General features: G+C 37.1%; 1 pseudogene across 1 annotated transcript; it reads right to left on the reverse strand.

The window, feature by feature from the left end:
- Positions 1-310: 310 nt before the first annotated feature.
- Positions 311-1,250, reverse strand: LOC306655401 (high mobility group protein B1-like; annotated as a pseudogene). Its single transcript has one exon. The product of its transcript is annotated as a high mobility group protein B1-like (transcript).
- Between the last annotated feature and the right edge of the window lie 8,551 nt (positions 1,251-9,801).

Consider the following 9,801-nt stretch of genomic DNA (forward strand, 5'->3'; position numbering starts at 1 on the left):
TAGAGAGGCTATAAGCAACCTAGTGAGACCCTGTCTCAAAATTAAATTCTTTTTCTAATAAAAAAAATTGTATTTACTTAGAAGCATTCAGAATGTCAACAAAACAGCTACAACTTTTTTTTTTTTTTGCAATTACAGAGTGGTATTCAGTTAACAGAACAACAATATCGTATAACCTGCATCAGAGACAACTGAAGATGAAAAACTACTGCCCCATATATAACTAATTTGTGCTGTGCACCAACAAGAACCTGCTTTAAATTTCCATGCCAATTTACAACCCCCATACTGTACCAGGCAAGGTTAGTGGCTATTGAAAATACCACCAGGACAGGGCTATCTAAAGACACATTCAGGAGTGTGTTAACTATACAAAAAAAGACACTGTACAGTTTAAAAACAAATCTTACACAGCCTTACATTTCAATTTTTTCTTTAAAAGGAGTGAGTTGTGTACAGGGGGTTAAATGCTTTATAGACAAGAAAATAAAACTGCGCTAGAACCAACTTATTCATCATCATCATCCTCTTCATCTTCATCTCCTTCATCTTCCTCTTCCTCCTCATCCTCTTCATCTTCCTCCTCTTCCTCCTCTTCCTTCTTTTTCTTGCTTTTTTCAGCCTTGACAACTCCCTTTTTTGCTGCGTCAGGTTCTCCTTTAGCTCCGTAGGCAGCAATATCCTTTTCGTACTTTTCCTTCAGCTTAGCAGCTTTCTTTTCCTAAGGCTGCTTGTCATCTCAACACTGTGATTCCACACCTCTCCCAGTTTCTTCGCAGCATCACCAATGGACAGGCCAGGATGTTCTCCTTTGAGTTGGGGGCGATATCCAGAACAGAACAAGAAGGCGGCTGATGGAGGCCTCTTGGGTGCACTGGGATCCTTGAACTTCTTTTTCATTTTCCTTTTAGGAGGGATATAAGTTTTCATTTCTCTTTCATAACGGGCCTTGTCCACCTTTGCCGTGTCTTCAGATTTCCTTTCTCTTTAGCAGACGTGGTCTTCCACCTCTCTGAGCACTTCTTAGAAAACTCTGAAAAGTCGACTGAAGCATCTGGGGCTTCTTGTGCTCCTCCCGGCAAGTTTGCACAAGGAATGCGTATGATGACATTTTGCCTCTCGGCTTCTTAGGATCTCCTTTGCCCATGTTTAGTTGTTTTTCCTCAGTGAGGCATAGAGTCGCCCAGTGCCTTCCGGCTCTCACTTGCCTGGGTGCTGTCTCTATGGAGCTCAATGTACTGCAATGGCTGTGAGAGTAGGAGCCAGACCTTAAATTTTTTTTAAAAGGGCTTGAGATGTGGCTCAGTGATTAAGTGCCCTTGGGTTCAACCTCTGGTAATAACAGAAAGAAAGAAAGAAAGAAAGAAAGAAAGAAAGAAAGAAAGAAAGAAAGAAAGAAAGAAAGAAAGAAAGAAAGAGAGAGAGAGAGAGAGAGAGAGAGAGAGAGAGAGAGAGAGAGAGAGAGAGAGAGAGAGAGAAAGAAAGAAAGAAAGAAAGAAAGAAAGAAAGAAAGAAAGAAAGAAAGAAAGGAAGAAAGAAAGAAAGAAAAGATAAATATTCCTTCTTTTACAGAATTATTTTATTATTTTATTTTTGGGTGCTGGAGATTCAACCCAGGGCTTTGTATTTGTACATGCTAAGCACACATTCTACCACTAAGCTACATACCCCTAGCTCCTGATGATAGCATTTTATTTTGTTTTTTGGTTTCAGGAATTGAACCCAGGTGTACTTAACCACTGATCCACATTTCCAAAACTTTTTATGTTTTATTTTGGGCCAAGGCCTTGCTAAATTGCTTAGGGCCTCAATAAATTGCAAGGCTGGTTTTGAACTCATAATCCTTCTTTTTTTTTTTAAATTCATTTTTATTGTAAACAAATGGGATATATCTTGTTTCTCTGTTTGTACATGAAGTAGAGGCATACCATTTGTGTAATCATATATTTACCTAAGGTAATAGTTTTTGATTCATTCTGCTATTTCCCCCCCACCCCTCCCACCCCTCTTATCCCTCTATGCAGTCCCTCCTTCCTCCATTCTTGCTCCCCCTCTCACCCCTCATTATGTGTCATCATCTGCTTATCAGGGAGATCATTCGTCCTTTGGTTTTTTGAGATTGGCTTATCTCACTCAGCATGATATTCTCCAATTTCAACCATTTGCCTACAAATGCCATAATTTTATTATTTTTTATGGTTGAGTACTATTCCATTGTGTGTGTGTGTGTGTATATATATATATATATATATCACAGTTTCTTTATCCATTCATCAATTGAAGGACATCTAGGTTGGTTCCACAATCTGGCTATTGTGAATTGAGCAGCTATGAACATTGTTGTGGCTGTGTCTCTGTAGTATGCTGATTTTAAGTCCTTTTGGGTATAGGCTGAGGAGTGGGATAGCTGGGTCAAATGGTGGGTCCATTCCAAATTTTCTAAGGAATCTCCACACTGCTTTCCAGAGTGGCTGCACTAATCTGCAGCCCCACCAGCAATGTATGAGTGTACCTTTCTCCCCACATCCTCGCCAACACCTATTGTTGCTTGTGTTCTTGATAATTGCCATTCTAATTGGGGTGAGATGGAATCTTAGTGTAGTTTTGATTTACATTTCTCTTATTATTAAAGATGTTGAACATTTTTTCATATATCTGTTGATTGCTTGTAGATCTTCTTCTGTCTGTTCATTTCTTTAGCCCATTTGTTGATTGGGTTATTTGTTTTCTTGGTGTAGAGTCATGATCCTTCTGACTCAGCTTCCCCAGCTGCTGCATTTATAGGCATGCACCACTGTGCCTGCCTGATGATAGGATTTTAGGTAGTCATTTGTTTTTATTTTTTATATATACCTTATTAAAAATATTTAGAAACCACTCATCAAACTCAACCAGCATTTTAACATATTAAGAAACTGATTTTTGAAAAGTTATAAAATTTCTCAAAGTTTTGAGAATACATCTAAATATGGAAGCTTGCTTTGGATAATAAATGGGAAAAAGAAATAAACCAGCCCACCCCATTTGCACCCCACCACAGACAGATGCTAGACATTGAGCCCGCCTGCCCCCACCCACCCCTGTACTGACTTGGTGCACCCTCACTGAGCTCCCCAGCTTCTTTGGAGGCTGGTGCAGGCATTTTGAATTATTCCTGAGGGCGTGATCATCATCATTGGAAGGGCAGCTTCCTTCTGGAGACACCTACAGGAGACTGGAGGCCCTTTGACCTCTATTTACTCACATACATTCTACACCCTTCCCCATCCTCTTCCTTCACCCCTAGAAATACTGTAAATAATAATTGAACTCATTCTGTTTATTACAATAATGTTAAAGTCTTTATAGGGACTATCTGGTTCAGGGCTGCATTTTCTCTGTATTGGGTGCTGCTAATACTGATCTCCCCTTCAAAGGAGAGGTACTAGAAAACTGCAGGATCACAATAAGCCTGCAGGGGGGAGACTTCAACCTCAGTTCTTCACTGCTAGAGGGGAATATACAGAAACAATATGAAAAAACGGGGAATGCGGGGAAGAAAGTGTCCCTAACAAACCAGGATGCTATTTTGAAAGAATCCAATGACAGCATGGCAGCAAAAATGACAGAAAAAGAGTTTAGAATCTGCCTAATTAAAATGATCTGTGAAGCAAAAGACGAGATAAGAGAGCAAATGCAGGCAATGCGTGATCACTCCAATAAACAGTTAAAACAGCAAATGCAGGAAGCAAAAGAACACTTCAATAAGAAATTCTGGGGGGAAAAGGCCCAGAAATACTTGAAATGAAAGAAACAATAAACCAAATTAAAAACTCAATAGAAAACATCACCAACAGAATAGATCTTGAGGAAGACAGAATCTCAGACAATGAAGACAAAATATTTAATCTTGAAAACAAAGTTGAACAAACTGAGAAGATGCTAAGAAATCATGAATGGAACCTCCAAGAATTGTGGGACATCATGAAAAGATCAAATTTAAGAATTTTTGGGATTGAGGAAGGCATAGAGATACAAAACAAAGGAATGAAAAACCTATTCAATGAAATAATATCAGAAAATTTCCCAAGCCCGAAAAATGAAATGGAAAATCAAATACAAGAGGCTTATAGAACACCAGGTGCACAAAATTATAACAGATCCACACCAAGGCATAATATAATGAAAATACCTCACATACAGGATAAAGATAGGATTTTAAAGACTGCGAGAGAAAAGCATCAGATTACTTATGAGGGGACACCAGCAGATTTCTCAGCCCAGACCCTAAACGCTAGAAGGGCCTGGAACAACATATTTCAAGTTCTGAAAGAAAATGGATGCCAACCAAGAATCCTATACCCAGCAAAACTAACCTTCAGATTTGTTGATGAAATAAAATCTTTCCATGATAAACAAAAGTTAAAAGAATTTATAAATAGAAAACCTGCGCTACAGAACATTCTCAGCAAAATATTTCATGAGGAGGAAATGAAAAACGACAAGTCAGCAGAGAGAGGAACTACCCTAAAGCAAAAGTCAATTGAAGGAGAAACCAAGTCAAGTTAAAAACCAAAAATAAGCCAAAATGACCAAGAATACAAATCATATCACAATAATAACCCTGAATGTTAATGGCCTAATATCAACAATCAAAAGACATAGAATGGCAGATTGGATTAAAAAGAATGATCCAACAATATGTTGCCTTCAAGAGATTCATCTCATAGATAAGGGCATTCACAGACTAAAGAAGAAAGGATGGGGAAAAACATACCATGCACACAGACTCAGTATAAAAGCAGGGGTCTCCATCCTCATATCAGATAAAATGGATTTCAAACCTAGGTTAGTCAGAAGGGATAAAGAAGGACATTTCATACTGTTTCAGGGAAGCATAAATCAACAAGACATAACAATTTTAAATATTTATGCACCAACCAATGGAACATCTATGTACATCAAACAAACCCTTTCAATTTTAGGAATCAAATAGACTAAAACACAATAATGGTGGGGAACTTTAACACACCACTTTCACCACTGGATAGATCCTCCAAACAAAAACTGAACAAAGAAACTATAGAACTAAATAATACAATCAGTGATATAGACTTAATGGACATTTACAGAGTATTTCATCCATCATCAAGTAAATATACTTTCTTCTCAGCAGCTCATGGATCTTTCTCCAAAATAGACCACATGCTATGCCACAAAGAAGTCATTAGTAAATACAAAAAATAGAGATACTACCTTGTATTCCATCAGACCAGAATGGAATGCAATTAGAAATCAACGATAAAATAACAAACAAAAACTACTCATACACCTGGAGACTAAACAATATGCTATTGAATGATGCAATGATAACAGAAGATATCAGGGAAGAAATAAAAAAAAATTCTTAGAGGTAAATGAGAATAACGACACAGCATATCAAAATCTCTGGGACACCCTGAAAGCAGTACTATGAGGAAAGTTCATTGCATTGAGCTCATACATTAAAAAAATAAAAGGTCAACAACTAAATGATCTACCATTACATCTCAAAGCCCTAGAAAAAGAAGAACAGATCAACACCAAAAATAGTAGAAGACAGGAAATAATTAAAATCAGAGCAGAAATCAATGAAATTGAAACAAGAGAAACAATTCAAAAAATCGATAAAAAGTTGGTTCTTTGAAAAAGTAAACAAAATTGATAAACCTTTAGCCACACTGATGAAGAGAAGGAGGAAGAAAACTCAAATTACTAGAATTCATGATGAGAAAGGAAAGATCACGACAGACACCATTGAAATACATAACATAATTAGAAGCTACTTTGAAAATCTATACTCCAATACTCCAACAAAATAGAAAATATCAAAGACATTGACAAATTTTTAGAGACATATGATCCTCCCAAACGGAATCAGGAAGACATACACAATCTAAACAGATCAATTTCAAGCTGTGAAATAGAGGAAGCCATCAAAAGCCTACCAACCAAGAAAAGCCCAGGACCAGATGGATTCTCAGCCGAATTCTACAAGACCTTTAAAGAAGAACTAATAGCAATACTCCTCAAAGTATTCCAAGAAATAGAAAAGGAGGTAACCCTTCCAAACTCATTCTATGAGGCTAGTATCACTCTGAGACCAAAATCAGACAAAGACTCATCAAGGAAAGAAAACTTTAGACCAATATCCTTGATGAACATAGATGCAAAAATCCTTAACAAAATACTGGCAAATCACATACAAAAATATATTAAAAAGATAGTGCACCATGATTAAGTGGGGTTTATCCCAAGGATGCAAGTTTGGTTCAACATCTGGAAATCAATAAATGTAATTCATCACATCAATAGACTTAAAGTTAAGAATCATATGATTATTTCAAATGATGCTGAGAAAATGTTTGATAAAATACAGTACCCCTTCATGCTTAAAACACTAGAAAAAATAAGAATAGTAGGTACATACCTCAACATTATAAAGGCTATCTAAGCTAAACCCACAGCCAACATCATTCTTAATGGAGAAAAACTGAAACCATTCCCTCTAAAACCAGAACAAGACAAGGATGCCCTCTTTCACCACTTCTATTCAAAATTGTCCTTGAAACACTAGCCAGAGCAATTAGACAGACCAAAGAAATTAAAGGGATACAAATAAGAAAAGAAGAACTCAAACTATCACTATTTGCCAATGACATGATTCTATACTTAGAAGATCCAAAAAATTCCACCAGAAAACTTCTAGAAGTCATAAATGAATTCAGCAAAGTAGCAGAATATAAAATCAATATGCATAAATCTAATGCATTTCTATTCATAAGTGATGAATCCTCTGAAAGAAAAATTAGGAAAACCACTCCATTCCCAATAGCCTCAAAAAAAAAATAAATAAATAAAATAAAACACTTGGGACTCAATCCAACAGAAGAGGTGAAAGACCTCTACAATGAAAACTACAGAACACTAAAGAAAGAAATTAAAGAAAACCTTAGAAGATGGAAAGATCTCCTGTGTTCTTGGATAGGCACAATTAATATTGTCAAAATGACCATTCTTCCAAAGGTGCTATACAGATTCAATGCAATTCCAATTAAAATTCCAATGACATTCTCATAGAAATAGAGAAAGCAATCATGAACTTCATCTGGAAGAATAAGAGACCTCGAATAATCAAAACAATCCTGAGTAGAAAAAGTGAAACAGGAGGTATCACAATACCAGACATTAAACTATACTACAGAGCCATAGTAACAAAAACACCATGGTATTGGCACCAAAGTAGACAGGCATACCAATGGTACAGAAGACACAGAGACAAAACCACAGAAATACAGTCACCTCATATTAGACAAAGGAGCCAAAAACATAAAATGGAGAAAAATAGCCTGTTCAACAAATGGTGCTGGTAAAACTGGAAATCAATATGCAGTAAAATGAAATTAAACCCTTATCTCTCACCCTGCACAAAACTCAACTCAAAATAGATGAAGGATTTAGGAATTAGACCCGAGACCCTGCACCTAATAGAAGACGAAGTAGGCATGAATCTTATCATGTTGGCTTAGGATCAGACTTCCTTAACAAGACTCCCAAAGCACAAGAAATTAAATCAAGAATCAATAAATGGGATAGACTCAAATTAAAAAGCTTTTTCTGAGCAAAGGATACAACCAATAATGTGAAAAGAGAGCCTACAGAGTGGGAGAAAATCTTTTCCACATGCACTTCAGATAGAGCACTTATCTCCAAAATTTATAAAGAACTTATAAAACTTTACACCAAAAATACAAAGAACTCAATCAATAATTGGACCAAGGAACTGGACAGACACTTCACAGAAGAAGACATACAGGCAATTAATAAATATATGAAAAAGTGTTCAACATCTCTAGTAATTACAGAAATGCAAATTAAAACAACTCTAAGATTTCATCTTACTCCAATTAGAATGGCTATCATCAAGAACACAAACAATAGTAGATGTTGGTGTGAATGTGGGGAAAAGGCACACTTTTACATTGCTTGTGGAGTTGCAAATTGGTGCAGTCACTCTGGAAAGCAGTGTGGAGAATCCTCAGAAAATTTGGAACAGACCCACCTTTTGACCCAGTTATCCCACTCCTCGGTTTATACCCAAAGGACTTAAAATCAGCATACTACAGTAACACAGTCACATCAACGCTTATAGCAGCTCAATTCACAATAGCTAGATTGTGGAGCCAACCTAGATGCCCTTCAACAGATGAATGGATAAAGAAACTGTGGTATAAGTACACAATGGAATATTATTCAACCATAAATAAAAATAATATTATGGCATTTGCAAATAAATGGGTGGAATTGGAGAATATCATGCTAAGTGAAATAAGCCAATCCTGAAAAACCAAAGGCCAAATGTTTTCCCTGATAAGTGGATGATGATATATAATGGGGGCATGGGGGGTGGGGAGTGAGAGAAGAATGGAGGAACTTTAGATTATGTAGAAGGAAACGAGATGGAGGGAGTATGAAAAATGGTGGAATGAGACAGACATCATTACCCTATGTACATGTATGATTACATGAATAGTATGAATCTACATCGTGTACAACCATAGAAACAAAATGATGTACCCCATTTGTGTACAATGAATCAAAATGAAGTCTGTAAAATTTTTTTAAAAAGTAATAAGAGAAACAAACCCCTCATACAAAACAAACCTGGTTTTTGTTATTATCTGAAGATAGCATTTCTTCTAATGCTAGTAAAAGTACTTTAAGAGATATAAACTTATAAAATGGAGAGCTGAAATGAAAGCAGTATCCTGGGTCTAGTAATTGTTACGCTTTTAGCAAGGTTTACAGTTCAGGGCAAATCATTCATTTGCCTGGATCTCAGTTCCCCTGTCTATAAAGTGAGGGAGAGAGGCAAGTTGATTTTCAAGTCTATTTCTTGCTTACATATAGTGGCTATTCTCATTGAATACAGCCTGGTTAGTGGCAGAAAGTTCTGGCCCCAGAAGAGAATTCCTGGTTTAAATATTCACTCCAATACTTACTGACCAAGGGTCTTGGAGTCAGTTACTTAACCTCTGTACCTTAGTTTCCTCATCAATAAAGTGGAACTAATGGTAGAGCTACTTCATGGGGGTTAAATTAGATAAAATTTATGAAGTATTTGACATGGAGTTTGATATTTAATAAACTCTCAATAAACACTAGCTATTATTAGTAATAGCTTGTACTTTTTCTAGATGAAATGCCTCACTTATCCACTTGGGAATATAATTGCTCTGCATAAATTGGACTGTGCCACAGAGCAGATCCTGTTCTGAAAGGATGAGCAACTCAGGATATTTCCAAGAGGATTCCAAGTGCTGAAATATAACAAGAGTTCACAGCACTTACATATGCTATCTCATTTAGTCCTCTCAGCAAATCTGAGGTAAGTAGAATATATTGGCTCCTCAGCCATAATCCAAACCAAAGCTCATTAAAGGCATCCCTCCACTTTGCCCTGAATTAAGAACTTCCTTCCCTGAGGGCTGAGAGTAAGGATGGAGTAGAGAGCAGGGGTCTGAGGAGTGATGACTGGCAGCAGTGACTTCCTCTGAGCAGCAGATGCAGACCTGCAGCAGAGCAGATCTGGGAAAAGAAGAAAATGGAGGGGCAGGAGCTGGAGAATGAAGCCAAGGGGTTATGGAAGTTGCACTGGGGGTAAGGGTGGGTGGAAAGAGGTGGCCTACTGACTGTACTTCCTGTGTAAGTAGGTCGGCCTCATTGAAAGAGCTAAGGATAGAGTGGACAGTGGGCAGGAGTTCATTGATCTAGAATAGGTGA

This window comes from Sciurus vulgaris (genome assembly GCF_902686455.1).
Source record: "Sciurus vulgaris genome assembly, chromosome: 1".
In the NCBI taxonomy this organism is placed as follows: Eukaryota; Metazoa; Chordata; class Mammalia; order Rodentia; family Sciuridae; genus Sciurus; species Sciurus vulgaris.